The sequence below is a fragment of the Lissotriton helveticus genome, chromosome 3_1 (assembly GCF_964261635.1).
Source record: "Lissotriton helveticus chromosome 3_1, aLisHel1.1, whole genome shotgun sequence".
Taxonomy (NCBI): Eukaryota; Metazoa; Chordata; class Amphibia; order Caudata; family Salamandridae; genus Lissotriton; species Lissotriton helveticus.
The window spans coordinates 859,177,477-859,199,897 of NC_136061.1; positions in this window are offsets into that span (position 1 = coordinate 859,177,477).

Below are 22,421 nucleotides of genomic sequence, written 5' to 3' on the forward strand. Positions count from 1 at the left end.
TTACAGCCGTCTTCAGCCAGGCTTGCTTGAATCCAGTGGCAAAGTGAGCAAGGGACTTACATCTGACCATACCCTGCCAACTTATGGCGAACAAAGCGGTACAAAAGGGGGTGGTGATGGACGGAGCATCCGAACCAATCAAACACTCACACCCAGTCAAGAGATCTGGGTTTAATCAATCACCGTTCTTTAGCCCACTCTGCCACCCCAGTTCAGACATGGCCATATGCAAATCAGTCTGACCCAGTGCCTCAAGGGAACAGTCCAGCCCGAACTGCCAAGCCATTCCTTCCCTGGACCGGATTCAATCTTCCTAGGACGGGTTTCTGGCATTACAGCCATCTTCAGCCAGACTTGCTTGAATCCAGTGCCAAAGTGAGCAAGGGACTCACGTCTGAGCATACCCTGCCAACTTATGGTGAACAAAGCGGTACAAAAGGGGGTGGTGATGGACAGAGCATCCAAACCAATCAAACACTCACACCCAGTCAAGAGATCTGGTTTTAATCCATCACCGTTCTTTAGCCCACTCTACCACTCCAGTTCAGACATGGCCATATGCAAATCAGTCTCACCCTGTGCCTCAAGGGAATAGTCCAGCCCGAACTGCCAAGCCATGCCTTCCCTGGACCGGATTCAAGCTTCCTAGGACAGTTTTCTGGCATTACAGTCGTCTTCAGCCAGGCTTGCTTGAATCCAGTGGCAAAGTGAGCAATGGACTCACGTCTGAGCATACCCTGCCAACTTATGGCGAACAAAGCAGTACAAAAGGGGGTGGTGATGGACGGAGCATCCGAACCAATCAAACACTCACACCCAGTCAAGAGATCTGTTCCCATGAGGCACAGGGTCAAAATGATTTGCATATGGCCATGTCTGAACTGGGGTGGCAGAGTGGGCTAAAGAACGGTGATGGATTAAACTCAGATCTGTTGACTGGGTGTGAGTGTTTGGTTCAAATGCTCCGTCCATCACCACCCCCTTTTGTACCACTTTGTTTGCCATAAATTGGCAGAGTATGCTCAGACGTGAGTCCCTTGCTCACTTTGCCACTGGATTCAAGCAAGCTGGGCTGAAGACGGCTGAAATGGCAGAAACCAGTCCTTGGAAGCTTGTTTCCGGTCCAGGGAAGGCATGACTTGGCAGTTCGGGCTGGACTGTTCCCATGAGGCACAGGGTCAGACAGATTTGCATATGGCCATGTCTGAACTGGGGTGGCAGAGTGGGCTAAAGAACGGTGATGGATTAAACCCAGATCTGTTGACTGGGTGTGAGTGTTTTATTGGTTCAGATGCTCCATCCATCACCACCCCCTTTTGTACCGCGTTACTCACGAAGCAAAGGGATGCATCATATTTACAACAATATGACGTATGCCTGAGCACTTCCCTGCGCTGGTGCAAAATTGGCTGCCATGCCCCAAAGCAGGCACCCTTGAACCATGGTGCAAGGATGTCTGCGTTGTGGGGATTATTGTTTTTATGCAGGAAGGGACATCTTCCTGCACAAAAACAATCACAAGAGGTATTTTCCTCTTTCTATGTGTGCTGCAGAATGCAGCACGTATAGAAAGAGGAAAAAATTATGAGAAATAAAATAATTTCTCCTCATTGGGCCTCCTTATGCCTCCCCTGGGGAGGCGTAGGGTTACGATGCATTCCCAGATTTACTTCACGTTGGAAATCTGGGAATGTGGCAGAATCTATGGGCGTTGTTTGGGAACTCCCACAGCAACACCTATGGAATGCGCCTTTCACGCCAAGTGCTGCATCAAAAGGGGCCGTATTTACGAGAACACGATAAGCCACGCAGAGTGGCTTTACATATCCTTGTAAGTATGGAGCACAAAAAGTGACGCACCAGCGGCACAAGGGGCTTGTAAATTTGCCCCACAGTTTTTAGGATGTGAATGGCAATGCTAGTCTGGAATATGACCGTGTGAATTTCTGCATCACAAGTAATTTTGTTGCTAGTTTGATGTGGTTCACTTGGTTAATTTATTGCAACCAAACGTGTTTAAACTAAATAAATAGTTCTGTGATTCTCCTCGTTGGACACTATCATAACTTGCCATTTCCAGGGCCTATGGGTTCCACATGTCAAGGGATCCAGACAGCAGCCTGACCCTGATGGTCAGTCAGCCGCGCCAGTGCCGGCCGCTGCCATAAATACGCATTATCACTACCGGCCTTACTGATGAGTTGTCAAGGGAGAGTGATCTCAACAGATTCACTCCACTGATGATGTCAGTGCGGTTAAGTGATTCTTGTATACGATGCCTGCTTGTCACCCCTAGCAAACAGCCATATGTGATGTCTGAGAAAGCACTTGCAGGGCTCTTTTTCGAGCCAGTTTCTTTTTTCTACTAATTTTACGGATTTATTATTTCATTATATTGCACTAACATGACTTTACATAGTGCTCTTCAGCGTGCAATAGGCTATCCAAGCCCTGGTGTAAGGCCGCCAATGCCATTTCTATATAGGTGGTCTCCTCGGGTGCCCCTTCCTAAATAGAGGGATTAGTGCAAACATCCCCAACAAGTAACCTCGCTAAGTTTAAAAGAAGTTCCGGAGAGGCACATACAGTGGCAGGGCAAGGCTGCCATAGGTCACAGTGCAGACAAGAATCCCAAGCCTCCCTAGCACAGTTTGCAAGAAAAATACAGCCCTAAGGGTGGTCCAGAGGGTCTAAGTGCTACTGGCCCTGCTGCACTATTGGTAGGTATGCACCTGAGCATGCACTAAACTGGCATTGGCAAAGGCAATATATGTAGCTTTTGCAAAACTGCAGTGTTTATTAATATTATTATTATTATTCATATGTGCAAAAGGCATTACAAGTTTAAAAGTAATAAAAATTAATAGCACCTCCGTGTGAAGGGGGAACACATATGTTGGCAAACAAATAAGGAAAAATGACCCATCGCAAAAATAAATAAATAATTCAGCTAATTAGATTAAAGTGGAATAAATCAGCAATTAGCCCTCCTTTCTAGGTAACTTGAGTGGACCACTGTTTACGCAGATGTACACATGTGGACAAGCAAAATGGCATCACTGACCATTAAACCACTGGCTGAAGCTGGCTGACCATTGTCCATGATACATGATGTGGTGGAAGGAAGCTAAATGTGATTAACGCTTGAACAGACCCATGGATAAAGAGGGTTGATGGAAAGCAAGAGACAACATCCAGGGATAGTAACAACTTACAGTGTAGGAAAACTATGCCTCGAATGGCTACAACAATCTACACTTACAGAGGTTAAACAATACTTAACTTTACTTAAACATGGCGTTGATTTGAGAGACTTTTTACTAGGGCCTCGTAAACCACGTCAAAAACGTGTCATATACGCCGGTATTTATGCTGCTTATAATGAAGCATGGAAAGTCACGCAAATGGAAACTGTGGAATGAATACGAGAAATTGATCGTATTAATTTAGAGAAAGCTCTCTCTGTAGTTGATAATGGGTTAACGACTCTGTCATCCAGAATTTATTCTTTGGACAGCATTGTATCCTCTGCCATAGACATAATGGAACAGGACTTGCTCATGTTACAACATTAACAGTCTCAATTGCATTCTATAATGCTGCTAGGCTGGACCTTACAAAATCTTCGTTCTGGCTATGTGCCTTGGCGTCTAATCAACACCACGTCATTGTTTACTGGATTTAACCTTACAGATAAACAAATCTCTTTGGCACAAAGGGGAGTAGACTATACAGTGCTGAGCATAGAAAAAATGGAAAGATTACCATTGACTGTTTCTGAGAAACCAGCCATAGAATGGATAATACATGGCACCATTACGTTGCCAGTGACGATTTTCCAGTTTCAGTATTGCTTGAAACACATACCAGCAGGCCTGTATGAAAGGTTGGGTAAAGAATACATTAATCAACCTGGGATTTTCCATACACACACAAATGTTGGAGTGGGGGAAAAGAAGTATTTCTTAGTGGCACCCAATGTAACAGCGCACTAAGCGGTACACTTTTATGTCAGGGTATTAATTTACATGGAGCCTGTGATGGTTCTTCGACCAACTTATCCTGCCACCTGCAAGGTTCTCCGGCAGCAGTGATAGATCCAATTTTTAGGCAGCTTTCCAATGGGAGCTACATAATGTTGAATGATCACAGCTGTCATGGAATGATGCCAGGAATTGTCTATCTCGTAAGTGTGTCAGCCAGGGTCACTTGTTGTATGCAAGTATTGTTTCCTAAAAGCAAAACAGACGGGGAGTCATTCAGACCAATCTGGCAAGATTGCATCTTACCTGTTCTACGATGCCTGCTATGAGGAGAAGAATGCGTGTTAGACATCTGTCTAACACTTCCATCAGCACTGCCAACGGATATTGACGCATTGCTTGGTTCGGTAACGGCTCATGCATTGTGTTGTCCCCAACTGCTACCAATCCTGATGACGGCATTCATGGAGGTCTCACCGGCACAACCAGTTGATGGTGAGATACGTGGACCGACAGGCACACAGGTACCATCTATTGCAAACATTGCTAATGCGACTGACACTGACGGCGATGCTTTTCATCTGCGTACAATTGATCTGCTTAATGAGGTAGTCCAACTTTAGCTAACAATAGTAGACACATTCTTTTCAAACTTAGAAGACTTAATGTTTTTCCCTAACAGCGAGAATGACGTTTGAAGTTAGCACACAACATTCTGATGAACTCTGAATTCGACCTTCACTTTTCAAAACAAAACTTCTAACTTTAGAACTCTATTTTTCTTCGAATAAACTTTTTCCAAATTGAATTTTTTTTGGGGGCACAAAGTAATCTGCTTAAAGTAGAACTATTCTTAGAGAACAGGAATTTTTTTAACACTTCCAAGAGACAATATTTGACCTTGTTCACAAGCAAAACAGTTTATATATTCTGTCATGGAAAGGTCTCGGCCTTTCTTCTGTATTTCAGAGCCATTTCATAAATGTTATTTCATGACTCAGTCTGATAAGCATTTTTTCCAATGTCACACTACACGCTTTGAATGAAAATAATGTTTTTTAAATACGTGCAGCACAAATGCTCATTTTCGTGTACAACCATTTCAAATGCATTTTATGTATTTTGGGTGGGATTGTAAACACATGCTTTAGATATGTTTTTTGCTTAATATTTAGTAATGTCAAACATAATAAAGTGGAGTAGGTGTTGTATAGCGTTTTAGGACCCTAGTGTAATTTTACCGATTCATGCCCTTATATAGGTATACTTCACTTTACCCTTTTATAGGCATAGAAACCATACCCATATTTAGACATAATCCATCCAGTCCAAATACGGCATGGCTACTTCCACTAGTTTCAAAAAGCCACAACGATTTCTTGGAAAACTCGGCTTCAGCAGTCGGGGACATCCCCTTTCTTGAATATTGATTTGTCCTAGAAATCATGGCGTTTTCAAAGAACTACCTTTCTTTGATAACGTTATTATGTCTGACCTTATGTCAATCCAGTCACCTTCAAGGTATAAATATGCCCACACTTGCCCTAGCAAACACACGGTGGTTTGGAGCAGTTTGTCTATCTACTTGCCCGACGAATCTCGCTACAGCAAGTGCCGAAGGAAGCCGACCCTCCAGCTGATGCACTGACAGAGAGGCTAACTTTCTCTCGCTGAGAATCCAGCTCCAGTGTTTCCAAGCTCCCCTTGCGGGGTGTTGGGAAATCAAGTCCGGAGACAGAGATACCAGACCTCCTTCATTCTAAACCAAGGTACGGAGCTGATTAGACCCTAAGAGAAATCTTGGATAGATTCTTGGCATAGAAACTAAAACTTATACTACACCATTACTTCTTCGCTCGTACTAGACTTAGGTTAGGTACATCGGGGTAGGTGTATTTTAGAAGCACCAGTTGAGTACTTTTAGTCTTTGTTATTTATGTATGTATTTTATGGCTTAGAAACCATACCATGCTTTTACATAATTATTTCATCATACTCTTCTTGCTGTTCGCATTATACTTTACAGCCAGTATTACGATTGTAGCAGTTCATTTCTTTTGCATGAGAAAGAAGACTGTTCAATAAATACTTTTATTCAATACACCCGTCTCTCTATTTCTCGGCACCTCTGATGAAACGAAGCATGCACGATTGACTGAGTGAAATATCTATCTATTGTTTCCACGACTCTGAAGATCAGTTTTATCTTGGGGAAACAAAGTTGTCATGTTTATGCGGTTGTCAGAAACAAATCCCTTCTTTTTCATTCGAGAAAGTTTCTAGTGACCTCTGAGCTAGCTGGCACTCACAATTAAGTCTAATATATTCGATAGAGACCTGGTCGACCTAAGTCCTATATCAAATCTATAGGATATATTATTCCAATGCGTAGAGCCAATTGGGAATATAGGAACTACACTACAGTTCCTAAAAGGCAACAAAAATAATTGCAGCAAAGGAAGTGAGGAAGACAAAACATTTGTGGTGACCCTGCACAGAGGGCCAAGTCCAACAATGATGTTGAAGGTAGCCAAGATTTCCAGCAGTATCAGGAGGCAGCGAATATTGGACCTTATTAGGGTTTGGCTACGCAATACTATGTCACAAACATGGTAGATATCCCACTTTCCATATTACAAGTGCAGTTTAGTCAATAGCAATAATAATATTGCAACAGGGACATTTGCCATGTTTTTTCACAGAGTATACTATCTACCCAACACTAACTAAGGACCATTGTTGCCTGCGGTGAGGTGGTCATCTAGTCAAATTAGGTCAAACTGATGTTTCAGTGTTGGAGCTGGGTCTGAATTATAATTAAGGCTCCCTATTTTCAATTTTTTCTGATTTTCAACGATAAATACAGACAGAAAACACATTGTTTTCTCTCTGCATTTATTTTTAAAAGTGAATAAATACGGAAAATTGTGCTTGTTTTAAGCGACTCCCCATGCTGTCTTTCATGAATTATATGCCAGCAGCTGAGCAGCACGGAAATAAAAAAAACAGGATGATATTTCTTTAAATAACGGCATGTGTCAACATACATTTATGGTATAATGCTAGTATTTACCAGTGGATGTATTGTTATGTAATATTTGTCAGCTTAAATAGTTAAAACACGACAGGCATCAAAGTATGAGTGCGAGACGATCAGTTAAACAAATATGGAAATGTACAGTTTTACAACTTCATTTATACGTAAAACACAAAATAAATATGGATAAATGCAGATAAAATAGCCAAAAAATAAATACCAGAAAACCGGGAGCCCTAATCATAATTAGTAGTTTTGGAGGAATGGTTGGCTGCAGTGGTCAGAGGGATGTGCATATTATGGCTGTTATGCCTGTTTTCCCGTTCATGTCACTGGGAAATTAATATTTTGTTGTTGCTACAACTTTTTATTTTTTTTAATTATTATGGAGTAGCGGGTTATACTAATGGCTAGAATGATTCATGTATATAGTCATTGGATAGCAGCGAGTTGATAGATATATTTTGTGTTCATTTGAACCCTGGCTGGATATTTTGATTGCAGAGGACCGGTTGCCCATGCACCTGGTTTATGCTGAACATGGTTCACCACAGAAAGCTTTCAGGGTTGGGGGAGGATGTTTCTGCATGAAAGTGCTAATATTTTTGTGATTGTCTAAAATGGTCTCCCGAAACTGGTTTTCGAGGATAGTTTTGGGGGCAATCAATCAGTGATGATATGTAAAAGCATAGGTCAGCTTTCTGTGGGATGTGGAGGGGAACATGATTTTGGTACAAAAATGTATATTTCGCTAAAATATACAGGGTTATATTTACAAGTAAATAACGCAGCTCTGTGCCACAAACCATGTGGCTGTGCCGTGCTGCGTTACTTATGATACTAAAGGGGGTGGTGATGGACAGAGCATCCGAACCAATCAAACACTCAGACCCAGTCAAGAGATCTGGGTTTAATCCATCACCGTTCTTTAGCCCACTCTGCCATCCCAGTTCAGACATGGCCATATGCAAATCAGTCTGACCCTGTGCCTCAAGGGAACAGTCCAGCCCAAACTGCCAAGCCATGCCTTCCCTGGACCGGATTCAAGCTTCCTAGGACTGGTTTGTGGCATTACAGCCGTCTTCAGCCAGGCTTGCTTGAATCCAGTGGCAGAGTGAGCAAGGGACTTACGTCTGACCATACCCTGCCAACTTATGGCGAACAAAGCGGTACAAAAGGGGGTGGTGATGGACGGAGCATCCAAACCAATCAAACACTCACACCCAGTCAAGAGATCTGGGTTTAATCAATCACCGTTCTTTAGCCCACTCTACCACCCCAGTTCAGACATGGCCATATGCAAATCAGTCTGAACCTGTGCCTCAAGGGAACAGTCCAGCCCGAACTGCCAAGCCATTCCTTCCCTGGACCGGATTCAAGCTTCCTAGGACGGGTTTCTGGCATTACAGCCATCTTCAGCCAGACTTGCTTGAATCCAGTGCCAAAGTGAGCAAGGGACTCATGTCTGAGCATACCCTGCCAACTTATGGTGAACAAAGCGGTACAAAAGGGGGTGGTGATGGACAGAGCATCCGAACCAATCAAACACTCACACCCAGTCAAGAGATCTGGTTTTAATCCATCACCGTTCTTTAGCCCACTCTGCCACCCCAGTTCAGACATGGCCATATGCAAATCAGCCTCACCCTGTGCCTCAAGGGAACAGTCCAGCCCGAACTGCCAAGCCATGCCTTCCCTGGACCGGATTCAAGCTTCCTAGGACAGTTTTCTGGCATTACAGCCGTCTTCAGCCAGGCTTGCTTGAATCCAGTGGCAAAGTGAGCAATGGACTCACGTCTGAGCATACCCTGCCAACTTATGGCGAACAAAGCAGTACAAAAGGGGGTGGTGATGGACGGAGCATCCGAACCAATCAAACACTCACACCCAGTCAAGAGATCTGTTCCCATGAGGCACAGGGTCAGAATGATTTGCATATGGCCATGTCTGAACTGGGGTGGCAGAGTGGGCTAAAGAACGGTGATGGATTAAACCCAGATCTGTTGACTGGGTGTGAGTGTTTGGTTCAAATGCTCCGTCCATCACCACCCCCTTTTGTACCACTTTGTTTGCCATAAATTGGCAGAGTATGCTCAGACGTGAGTCCCTTGCTCACTTTGCCACTGGATTCAAGCAAGCTGGGCTGAAGACGGCTGAAATGGCAGAAACCAGTCCTTGGAAGCTTGTTTCCGGTCCAGGGAAGGCATGGCTTGGCAGTTCGGGCTGGACGGTTCCCATGAGGCACAGGGTCAGACAGATTTGCATATGGCCATGTCTGAACTGGGGTGGCAGAGTGGGCTAAAGAACGGTGATGGATTAAACCCAGATCTGTTGACTGGGTGTTAGTGTTTTATTGGTTGAGATGCTCCGTCCATCACCACCCCCTTTTGTACCGCGTTACTCACGAAGCAAAGGGATGCATCATATTTACAACAATATGACGTATGCCTGAGCACTTCCCTGCGCTGGTGCAAAATTGGCTGCCATGCCCCAAAGCAGGCACCCTTGAACCATGGTGCAAGGATGTCTGCGTTGTGGGGATTATTGTTTTTATGCAGGAAGGGACACCTTCCTGCACAAAAACAATCACAAGAGGTATTTTCCTCTTTCTATGTGTGCTGCAGAATGCAGCACGTATAGAAAGAGGAAAAAATTATGAGAAATAAAATAATTTCTCCTCATTGGGCCTCCTTATGCCTCCCCTGGGGAGGCGTAGGGTTACGATGCATTCCCAGATTTACTTCACGTTGGAAATCTGGGAATGTGGCAGAATCTATGGGCGTTGTTTGGGAACTCCCACAGCAACACCTATGGAATGCGCCTTTCACGCCAAGTGCTGCATCAAAAGGGGCCGTATTTACGAGAACACGATAAGCCACGCAGAGTGGCTTTACATATCCTTGTAAGTATGGAGCACAAAAAGTGACGCACCAGCGGCACAAGGGGCTTGTAAATTTGCCCCACAGTTTTTAGGATGTGAATGGCAATGCTAGTCTGGAATATGACCGTGTGAATTTCTGCATCACAAGTAATTTTGTTGCTAGTTTGATGTGGTTCACTTGGTTAATTTATTGCAACCAAACGTGTTTAAACAAAATAAATAGTTCTGTGATTCTCCTCGTTGGACACTATCATAACTTGCCATTTCCAGGGCCTATGGGTTCCACATGTCATGGGATCCAGAAAGCAGACTGACCCTGATGGTCAGCCTGCCGCGCCAGTGCCGGCCGCTGCCATAAATACGCATTATCGCTACCGGCCTTACTGATGAGTTGTCAAGGGAGAGTGATCTCAACAGATTCACTCCACTGATGATGTCAGTGCGGTTAAGTGTTTCTTGTATACGATGCCTGCTTGTCACCCCTAGCAAACAGCCACATGTGATGTCTGAGAAAGCACTTGCAGGGCTCTTTTTCGAGCCAGTTTCTTTTTTCTACTAATTTTACGGACTTATAATTTCATTATATTGCACTAACATGACTTTACATAGTGCTCTTCAGCGTGCAATAGGCTATCCAAGCCCTGGTGTAAGGCCGCCAATGCCATTTCTATATAGGTGGTCTCCTCGGGTGCCCCTTCCTAAATAGAGGGATTAGTGCAAACATCCCCAACAAGTAACCTCGCTAAGTTTAAAAGAAGTTCCGGAGAGGCACATACAGTGGCAGAGCAAGGCTGCCATAGGTCACAGTGCAGACAAGAATCCCAAGCCTCCCTAGCACAGTTGGGAGAAAAATACAGCCCTAAGGGTGGTCCAGAGGGTCTCAGTGCTACTGCCCCTGCTGCACTATTGGTAGGTATGCACCTGAGCATGCACTAAACTAGCATTGGCAAAGGCAATATATGTAGCCTTGGCAAAACTGCAGTGTTTATTAATATTATTATTATTATTCATATGTGCAAAAGGCATTACAAGTTTAAAAGTAATAAAAATTAATAGCACCTCCGTGTGAAGGGGGAACACATATGTTGGCAAACAAATAAGGAAAAATGACCCATCGCAAAAAGAAATAAATAATTCAGCTAATTAGATTAAAGTGGAATAGAGCAGCGATTAGCCCACCTTTCTTGGCACTTGAGTGGACTACTGTTTACGCAGATGTACACATGTGGACAAGCAAAATGGCATCACTGACCATTAAACCACTGGCTGAAGATGGCTGACCATTGCCCAGGATACATGATTTGGTGGAAGGAAGCAGAATTTGATTGACGCTTGAACAGACCCATGGAAAAAGAGGGTTGATGGAAAGCAAGTATGTGTGTGTGTGGCTTAATTTAAAATCATGAGGTTGGCAAAATAGTTATGGCCATCTCCAGGCCATAGCTAAAAAGAGGAGCAGAGGTGCATGAAAAGTACTAGTTCTAGGGATGCACTGGCAATTTAGAACAGCAGTGATGTTTTCAGGAGGAGGGAATTGCTCAATCGAAAATCAAATCAACACCCTGCCACTATTGATTGTTATTCTTAATATTAGCCTTTCATTCTTAGGGTGGTCTTACCCCAGAATTTTTGCCTTTTACCTCCTGTTTCTGCAGATTATTTTTGCTGGCCTCAGGACTCTAAGCACTTTACCACTGATAACCAGTACTAAAGTGCACGTGCTTCTCCTCTAAACATGGTGACATTGGGGCATATCGGATTGTTCCATTTGATTTACTAGTAAGTCCCTTGTAAAGTTGTATATACCCAGTGCCTGTAAGTCAAATGCTACTAGTGGGCCTGCAGCACTGATTGTGCCACCCATTCAAGTAACCTTTCAAACCTATCTCGGGCCTGCCATTGTAGGGTCTGTGGGTGCAGTGTACTGCCACTTTGACTTGGCTTTTAAAATTTCGTAGCGTGCCTTGCATCGCATTTTGAGATGCAGGGCACGCTACGAAATTCATTTTATTTATTAAATTGTTTACTTACCTCACATTTTCCATATTCCGGTGTTTAGCACCCCCACCCTGCCCCTCCCCCGCCCCGGCTTTCTGCCCCACTGAACTCCCTCCACCGGCCCCGGCTGCTCCTGATGTAATTGGTTGGTGTAATGCGGGACTGTTCGGGTGGTCTCCCTTTACTGTTGTGGTCCCGGGTATTAACAACTGTTGGGGTCTTTGCAGCTGGGTATTTGTGGCCTCTACTTTGCCCTCCATCTCCTTGTGGCTGCTCCTAACATTTGTTCTTTCCCTCATGTAGCCAAAGGTTTTAAGATTGTATGCCCGTCTTCCCCTATACTCTACTGGTATCAGCTTTGTAGCCTAGTACTCTGGCCTCTGACTTTGTCATTGGTCACCCTTTGGCATAACACAGGACCCTGAAGCCCCTGCGGAGCAGGGTGGCCCCCGACCCTTCAAGGAGGCCCCATTCATCCCAAGGTCCATAAATATTATTGAGATATGGGCCCCAGATCACATTCTGCTAGGGATCCCTTCATATTGCGTTATGCCATTCACCTCCCCGTGACCTGCTCCTCAGCAACCCATCGTGCCTGTAGTCGTCAAGGATCTGTCAGACTTTGGGGCCCGTAGATTGCATATTTTGGGATATCTGTGCCTCCCTTCAGGGGTGCCGGTGAGGCCATGATTTCTTTGGGATGAAAGGACATGAGTGATCCGCTCATTTGGGCCTGTGTTGCTCCATGGACAGTTGTTGTGCCCTATCCTTGACTGTATACGCGACTTGGGGTGTAGGGTGGGCATGCCTTTTTTATTTTTTTTATTTTATATAGCGCGAACTCGACCCAAAGGTATTGGAGCGCTTTACATGAGCACCGTATTTACATTACACATTCAGGCACGGGGAGATTACGTGATTTGCCCAGAACCACAGGATGTGGATGCGAACTTGAGGCTCGAACCCTGGTTTCCAGCACCAGCGTCGGGCGTTTATGCCAACGGACCCTCTATGGTAATAATGCATTAGGAGGCTGCTAGTGAAGTGGATGCAAAAGGGTCACAGTGTTGGATGTTATCAGTCTTGAATGTATGGAGTTCACCAAATTCCGAAGCCTTCTGGGTCAACACGTAGTATACCAATGGGTCCCTTGGGAGCACTGTTTTACTAGGAACATCCCAATCTCCTTTCATTCGATTTTTATGTCGGAACGGGGTAGAGCAGGGTTCAGGATGCTAAGGAAAAGTGTGTGCATGAGCAGCCTCCGTGGAGGAAAGTGGCATACCTCTGGAAATTAAGGAATGACATCAGCAATCCTAGTTGTGCAAAGTATGTTCAAGGGAGGCTTTTGAGGAAGGAAAAGGTGAGGTCCTGAAACGGCCATCTGCATGTTTTGTTCCATTGGTGGAGAGGTATTTGTGCTTTCTGGCAGTCCTGTCACAGTGAACATTTTTAAAACAACAGACAATGTAAGACAGCGTGTCTAAAGTAGTGGAGAGAAAGGGTGATTCATTTATCACAGTTTTCACAGCACAAATGCCACCCCATAGCATCTGTCACAGGTCATGTATGTAATTATTCCGTTTGCTTTGGCCCTGTTCTTCTAGGAGAGTGAAGTTTAATTATTGACTCTTAGTGGCAAACTGCATTGTATTTTCTGGAATTTCGAGGTGACTACCTTTGTGCTTCTGGGCAGGGTAATTAATGGGTAGGATCTGTGCTTTGCCAAGCAAATGTGCATGCCCAGTTTCATATTTATGTGCCACAGTAGTTCATTGCCTACTTCTAAAAGATCCACTTTGTGGTAGAAGGGAATTCAGGCAGAGAAAGATTTTTTGCCAAAGATGTATGTGTATGTAAAAGTATCAACCTAGCTTGAATCAGTGGAGTGCTTTACAGGAGGCATGCCCTCAACTCAGGAAGATACTTTCATTGGGAGAAGGTCATGGGTAGACTGTGGAGTTGGGAGCAATGCTCCTTGAAGAGGTGTGTCTTCAGCGTTCTTCTGAACTGCAGGGAAGCTTATGCTGATCGGATGTTAACAGGGACACTGTTCCAGATCCTGAAAGGGTGAAAAAAGAACGCTTGTTTCTGGTTTATCATTCTTGCAATGCTTTGTTTCTAGTCTGGCAATTGCCAGGTTCCTGGTCTGGCGCTTAATTCTCAGTGCTTTAAATTAAAAAAACATACATGTAAGAACTCAACAAATGGTGTTGTGGGCTAGGGGTGGAATTTAGGTCGGTGCTAAAGGCAGGAAAAGGCTTGGGGTTAGGATCTAGGCATTTAATAAATTCAAGGATTTCTCAGTGTGCAACTGTTTATGATGGAGTTGAGACATTTCTGACAACTGCAGAGGGTTCTGTTTGTCTATGCTGTCCAGCGTTACAGCTATTTTGTAAATGGGCAGACAGCAGTGCTTAATTTGTGCAAAAATAAGTGCCATGGCCCGGGTCAGGAGGCTACCACAGCTTGCACCACCCCTTGTCAATGCTAGTGCTGCTAATGACAGTACTAACGCAACTACTAAGCATCGCACCGCTACATGTGTGACAATTTAAACTGTTCGAGGCCCACAAAGCTACATTGATAGATTGGTCAGCTGGTACTCGTTTTTTTTAATGTATCTTGAATTAACAAACAACTATTGTTCTGCTCATCTCTAAATTACACAAACAGCGCCACCAGGTGGCAGTTGTCATTAGTGCCAGGGTTGACAATTAAGTGCGGGTGCCAAGCACCGAAAGCCACTGGCTCAAATTAAGCCTGGCTGACAGCGAAGACTGTACAGAATGTTATATAAGTATTGAGAGTGGGATACTATGTTACTGATGTTATTATCAGTCTTTTGTTAGAGCAGACAATTTGTGGGAAAGTCTGTGGGCAACACAGCTCTGAATTTCACAAGCATCTTGTGAAATCCGTAGGCTTACCCAGACATTTGCTTTGTTAATGCATGTAATAACTTCACTGAAGGTGTTGAGATGCTCTTGAAATCGGTATCTTTGTTTAATGAAGGGAAGCAGGTGGTCTTAACTTTTAAACAGAACGTCATCGTTCCTTAACTGTCATTTGTTCTAGATAGCCGTTTTTGTTTCAACTAGATTTAACACGAAATAATGTTCATTTCTTTAACACAGCGTAGTGATGTAGCTGCTCAAAGGATTAAACATAAAGCATTGACCTTTGCTGTAAAACAGGACAGAGCAAGAGGTACCTATCCAGTGGTAGTATTGCACAATGTGGGGCCAGAAGACCTTGGACCAATCCCAGCTTCCCTGCTTAACCAAATCCTAAGAAGGTACTCTATTTCACTGTGCCTCATTTTCCTCCATCATCACATTTTAGAGCTGAGCACATTGTGCACGTGGCAACTGACTTGCCCCTTGTTGTCTTATGGCATAGTCATCAGGGCAATGGGAGTAATGAATAGTCTAATGAACACCACTGAATAAAATGATAAAATCCAATGTACTAAACTAAAGCGGTTTGCATGTTCAAAGAATACACTTTTCTTACTGAGAGTCTCCTCTTTATCTTATTTAACAGAAACAGAACAGAACATGCCCCATGGGTGCAACCGGCATGTAAGCCTCCTTTACACGTCCCTGGGGCACATTAGTATTACAGAAGGGGCCCCAGACGCTTGTGCTGCTCCTTCTGCAATACTGAGAGTGCTGGTGCACATTTAACGGCAGCGCTTCCTCAAGAGGGTATAACCTCATTTGCATGTGGGCGTGGCTCCATGCAAATGAGGTCATCCCTTTGCCTCTGTGCCCTCACCGTATTATAGACGCGAACGCAGAGGCAAAGAAACTGTCAGGAGATGCACTGGCAGTGAGCCACCTGAAAAGTGCTGCACTGTCAGTGTGCCCCCTGATGGCATCCCTCTGGAGGGGGGAAAGGGGGTCTATGGGCCCCCAGACATTGCCTTTCAGGCAGGTGCAGTCACTTACTGCACCCACCAGCAAGGGAGCCTCAAATTCCTTTTTAAAGTGCAGACCGGTTGCCGCCTGCACAGAGAAACATGGAGGAGCTGTTAAACAGCTACATATTTCTCTTGAATGCGCTGCCCCAGGGGCAGCGCAAGTTTGCCACTGCCCTGATGGCAGCGTGTTCTACATGATAGGGTGCACTTTTCCTGTTTGCATCCGGCACACCTGCTTAAAGTGAGCTGTAGAGCAAACAGGAAAAGCGCGCCCTATCTATAATACGGCTCCAAATGTGTTAATGACTCAACTTTTAGATTAAAGCCAGTCCATGGGTCACATTGCAACGATACCTGCTGCACCAATGATATAGCTGCAAACAGGTTTTGTGTCCTGTTTACCTGATGGCTTTCATCCTGCTTCCTCCTGGGGTATGAGAGCACTGGAGCTGTGTAAGGGACCGATTGGTAATAAGGTGCTCATATGTCTTTCCACACACCCTGCAACACTGGTCAGTATAAGGACGGACTGGGACAGAGCAGAGATGGACAAAGACACCCAGAGATTGCATGCATAACAGCCTTCCATGTGCCTTGGCCGTCCTAGCTAAACATAATAATCCAATAAGAAGCAGCAAGGTCCTGGTAGGCTGGCAACATGGGGCACTCTTCTGCATGGCGTTAGTGTGAGCAATGAATCTGCTCTGTGACTGATCTGTGATTGCTAGTTGCAGTCAGCAGCTCGGATGACCCGTGGTTCTGCCCTAATGGTTTGCAGTGTGGGAGGGAAACAGTAGCATTTCTTGGTTATGGGCTGCTGATGGCAGGGCCCCTATGAAATGAAATAAAAAATTAAAAAATGCTGATTTTCAGTACTGGTGAGTATCAGCCCATTTAAAGCAATGGTGGTTCCCTAGATGCGGCTGGCTCATTTGCCAGAAAAGATAGGGTCTTGTGAGATTCTCATAAATGATGCAGCTGGTCTTTAAGACAGTCTGGACTGCTGGCTCTTTTAACCCTTTCACTTCCATATAGAGATATGTAAAAATATGTTATGAAAGGGTGCCCACAGGGCATCACAAACTCACTCACACACACACCCATACACAGACACACACACACACACACACACACATTTTATAAGACTGTGAAGTTATATAATTATAGTTAGGTCAAAGCTTCCATAGGAAAGGTGTTTTTTGTTTCTTTCATAACTTTGGCATTTGACGAATCTGCATGAAAACAACAAGTTTGTCCACTTTGGCTCTTTCCTGGAAAGATTCACACTGATCTATCAAGCTTGGACAAAGTAAAAGGGGGGGCTTCCAGCCAGTGGTTTCCCATGTTAATTCCCATAGAAATCTTAGCTCTCCGATACTGAAAAAACACAGCTGAACAGGTTTACACTAAATTTGGGGCAAATCTAGGGGACCAATTCACCAAAGTACTCTGAGACAAAATCCTAACTTTACGACTTTTGGTATTCACAAAGGGCATTAGGAGTAGTAAAGTTAGGAATCCTAACTGTACTACTCCTAAATGCCCTTTGTGAATACTGAAAGTCATAAAATTAGGATTTTGTCTCAGATTTCTTTTGTGAACCGGCCCTAGATCTTTACTCTGAAAGCGTGCTCTTTGTGATTTGGTCTAAATATTGTGGCTGTCATTACAGAACATGGCGATAAGGTTCCCAAGTTCCGATAAAATTTGGAAAATAGTACATAAGAGCAGCAGGGTGGCCCACTCTGACTGCCAGGGCCGTTTCTAGGTATTTTGTCGCCCTAGGCGAGAACTGAAAAATGCCACCCCCTCCCTTTTACTACCATCGCTATCTCCCCCTGTCATCCAGGCTAGAAGAATTAATGCATTAGATATATAGACTAGCTTACTCCGGCATCACAGCATACAGTTACGTGAGTGACCCACAATCACAACGTCTTCTGCGGCCCATGGGTAAACATCTGACACCTTCACTCTTGATGAAGACCATGCACCCTCTACAGGCTTCAAAGTACAATAAACAGGAGATTATATTACTATCCAGCAGCATTAGTCAATGGTCCTTATTTTACAGACCTTGGAAGGGACAATTCTCGAATAAATAAGTTGAATCCTTTGCCGATATCTGCTGCAGGTTTTTTCCGGATTTATGATAAAAATACATTAGTCCAAGAGGCCGCCTTGCCCAACCACTTGTTTCTGTAGGGGTAGGAGCTCATGTAATGTGTGAACTATGTAATTGATATTTAATTTATACCATGTAACCGACGGGGTGGGCTAGGGTTTCAGGTCCTAGTCTGACTACAGACGCTAAGCTCCAGTTGGAGTCTTGAGGCTTGACACAAAGGGCAACACTCGACAACAGTCCATGTGCTGAGGAGCCTCAGCTCAGAATTGACAGGTGTTGGAATGCTTCTCAGATCTGCTAGGCTCAATGCCATTTTAAAATGGCCCATTTCATCAAAATGTGTTTCTTTTTTTACAGTGCCTAGATATGTTTTCAATCATTCTTCTATAAAACAAAGTTTGGATTGTATTTTTGACATTATACATTCCTGCAGCACACTACTGCAACAAAATAGAAGTACTGCAATAAAAACACTAACAGAATAGATGTATTGCAAGAAAAAACTAACCGAATAGATGTACTGCAATAAAAACACTAATGGAATGGGTATACAAAGAGATGGCTCATGTTTTTCTTGGGTAGGAGGACAAGAGGGTGCTTTAGAGCCATCCGCAGATGTCCACAGTTATAGAACAGTAGTCTGACATACACACACACACACACACACATTTTGTGTACTTTGGTGCCACAGGCAGCAATAGAATCATTTTTTGCTCTGATGCGACCCAAGTGTAGCATTAAGGCCTAATACTAGTCCAGTGGTTACAAAATAATCAACTGTACACCAGAAATGTGCAAGCTTCTGCCACCCAACAGCCCAGTTTGTACTACATATAGTCTATGGCAGCATCTAATATTTCTGTCCGAGACATGTACATTAGAGACCACTGATCCCTCATGGAAAGAATTCTGTGATTTTTGGAGGAAAAGTGGAAGAGAGACTGCTTTCAGAAGACCATTTCTTTTTTAGGCACTGCGACCTATCTTTCATTTTCAGACTTTGACCCAGAGATCAAAATGAGAAAGGCTGAAAGGGAGAAAAGAGGAGGAAGAGAAAAATATGGAAAAAGCGACAAAGGGAGTGGGAGGGCTGAAAAAGAGCCTGAAAGAGAATTATAAGGAGATGGGAAGTGTAGGGTAGAGGAAGAATGTGGCATGAGGTGGAGTCCAGACTAGGTAGAATTGGTATCAGGTCTATGGATGGCCTTAACGAAATATTTGGGACGCCGTTGCCCTCAACTTTATTTTTATTTCTAGAAAATAAACCTGTGTGGTATACTTCATCAGAAACAGGCCAGCTTGGGACTGAGCTGCACTAGAGATGAGAGATGAGGGAGGGCACATACCTGCCTTGGATTCAGCACACATTTGCTGATGACCTGGCTGGGTCTTGAAGCTATATCCCTCTCATGGCCGAGTGAGCCGCGTTACAGCACTGCTCCATCCTTGGGAAGAAGGGGAGAGGGTGGGACTTAGCTAGTAAAGACAAATGGGCCCGCCCGAACGCCTGCCCTCCCATCTCAGGAAACAGTAGCAGCCGCCACCTTGTTCTCCTTCAAGCAAGGGAACTTTGACCCTAAAAAAAATCCTAATTGCCCCACCCAAAAGGAATAGCTGAAGATTTCATGAGGTCCTCTGCTCAAGACTCTGCGGTGAAAAAAGCTCATTGGCAAGAAAGTAGCTATCCGTCTTGTAACGCTTAGGCAAGTAGGCACCAAAGGCAGATATAGCGAACACCAGGCCTACTTGGTTTTGCTCATACTGGCCCCCTGGAAATCCTAATTCCAGGTGTCGAACTTAGGTGGACAGTTGCCCAAAGCAGCCCTGGAGGTCAACAATGTAGGCCCAGGAAAGACCGAAGAATGGCAACATTTCGGCATGAGATAAACGTGCATGCAATGCACTGAAATGGCAATAACAACCAGTCAGTGACTGTCCGAAAGCGGTGACGTGGCTCCTGCCCCCAGACCTATCCTGCACACCACTGGCCTCATCGTGCGACTCTCTTGCGTCATCATTCTTGGTTTGCTATGTACTTTTTGCCCATTTTCTTAAATAATTCACCACTGGCCTTACAAAATGTCTCTTGGTCAGCAGATAACAACCCCATGCTTTATTTAATCCTAAATGTATTACAATCGTATTCATGCACAATATTATCTTCCAACAATAATGCTGCAGCAATAAGGTTACAAATAAAAAAAAAAACTCTCCTTTCTGGTTTTGCTTTATACACAAAGGACATTTCAGTGTAAGCACAAAGCCAGGTCCACAGGCTTTGTCAATGCTTGTTGTCCGTCATAGCGGCTTCTGGCTTTCTTAGTGGCCTTGAAGCCTCATCTGTCAGGGGTAGGCAGGGCCCCCTCTCTGTGGCAGCTTCTATTGCTCCAGTTACCAAATCCCGTCAAAACTTTCAACTTTGGTAACATGAAAAAAAAGCGCCCATACTTGGACAGATTTTCTCCCCCATCGCAGTTGCCAAATAGAATGGATAACCTGTCTTCAATTGCTAATAGGGGCATCTGGTTGGTGGCGGGCCTGCTCTTATCCCACGCTGTGCTACAGCAGAGGGCATATCAAGTGAAATACAGGGGGTGACGCCGGCGCGGTCGCAATATTGGAAAGGTCAATATGGCATAGCACCTGGACGGTGGAACCGGATCATGGGCCCCGCAAACAGTGTTCGCTAGGGGTTCCAGACTGCACAACTGAACAGGATCAGGGGTGCTTAATAACGTGTTTTACATTTCATAATTCACACTGCATTTGAAAGAAATGCAGTCTGCAGAACAATAAATGCAATTAATAAATGCTGAGGAGAAAATAAACGCTTCAGGCGAAGGAGGATAGCAACTTCCAGGAGCGCGCATCCACAAATGGACTGTAGATACAAAAAAAAAAAAAAAAAAAAGCTAATGTACACTCCACCTATATATATATTTTTGTATGTTTTTGTATATTCGTGCGGATGCCAATAAAAGCTTTTTAAATAAAAAAAATAAAAAAATAAAAAAAGGAAAAGGACATTGCGTCTTTCTCCAAAGTGTGCTGTATTCCCCCCATCACCATCCAGCTTCCCAGGAATGCTGCCACTCGGACCTTACCTCAGTGCGGAGCACCCTCCGTCTGTCATGCGTCCTCACTCTCTGCTGGAAGCATTTAGTGAAAAAGTCCAGATGCCTCGTGATTGCTTCAGCCTTGGATCTTCGAGGCAATGTTAAATGTCAGTGCACGGCCGCCGCTCGGGACGCAGAACATGAATTCACATCATGTTGAATTATAGAAGGCGTGCTACAGCTACCCAATGCGCTTTTGAAATCGAAGGCCAGCCGTTCGGGGATTTCCCAAACATGCTTTTTGCCGCCCTCCCACTTTTGCCGCCCTAGGCGGTGGCCTAGTCCTGCCTAATGGTAGAAACGGCCCTGCTGACTGCTAGACTGTTGACTCTGTCAAAGACTGCAAGGAGTTCAAAGAGAACCAAGAGGCAGGGGTAGTTCCTATCACAGAGGAGGGGAGAATTGTAAACTTCTTGGATTATGCCTGTCTTAGTGGTGCAACATGGTCTGAAGCCTTATTGGCAGTTGTTAGAAAGTGGGTATCCATTTGACAGAGGGTTGTACCTTGTCCAAGTAGGGATCACAGCCCGAGTCTGGATAATCTAGATACACACTGTAAATAAACCTGTGCTTACCTTTTGTTAGCTTGGCACAAAGGCAATGTGTAAAGTAGTTGTGCAACACACGCACACACACACACACACAGCAACACAATAAATACACTGCAAAAAAACTCCCCACAGGTTAATAAAAATAGAGAATATTTATCTGAGTAAAACAAGACAAAAGCGACAAAAATCCAATGAGTAGAAGCCAAGATATGACATTTTTAACGAATAATTGAAAAATAATGCTTAGAACTCACTAGTGGTCAAAAGGTTACTTGAGGTCGTGAGGGACTGGTGCATATCCAAAGTTCAGGCCAACCGCGATCGATGGTAGGTTGGCAGGCTGACTCAGACAGGTCCTGTTGAAGAAATACCTTGGCTGGATCAAGTTTCGATATCGAAATCCTACTGCGGCATAGTCGAGCTGCGCAAATGGGTTCCTGCGTTGTCTTCGAGCCCCGTTGAAGTGAATGCAATGTGGTGTTGTTGAGCCATGCAGAGTCTCATAGCTGAGCTGCGCAGGCTGTGTGTCCACTGTTATCGAGCAGCTTCAGCGTCTGTGTCAAAAGGCGATGCTGCGGAATAACATGCGCAATTGAGGCAGTGTGTCAGTTTTTACAAAATCAGCTGCAGAACCCACTTCTGAGTCCTAGGACTGGAGAGGGCACCTCAGGCAGGGGGGGGGCTCACAGATGGGAGAGTACAGCAGCACTAGCTTTATTAAAGGAAGTTGTTTGCATCCTTGAGACTCCAGAAAACAGGAGGCAAGCCAACAAGCCCTTGGAGTCACTCTAGGTTCAAGAGA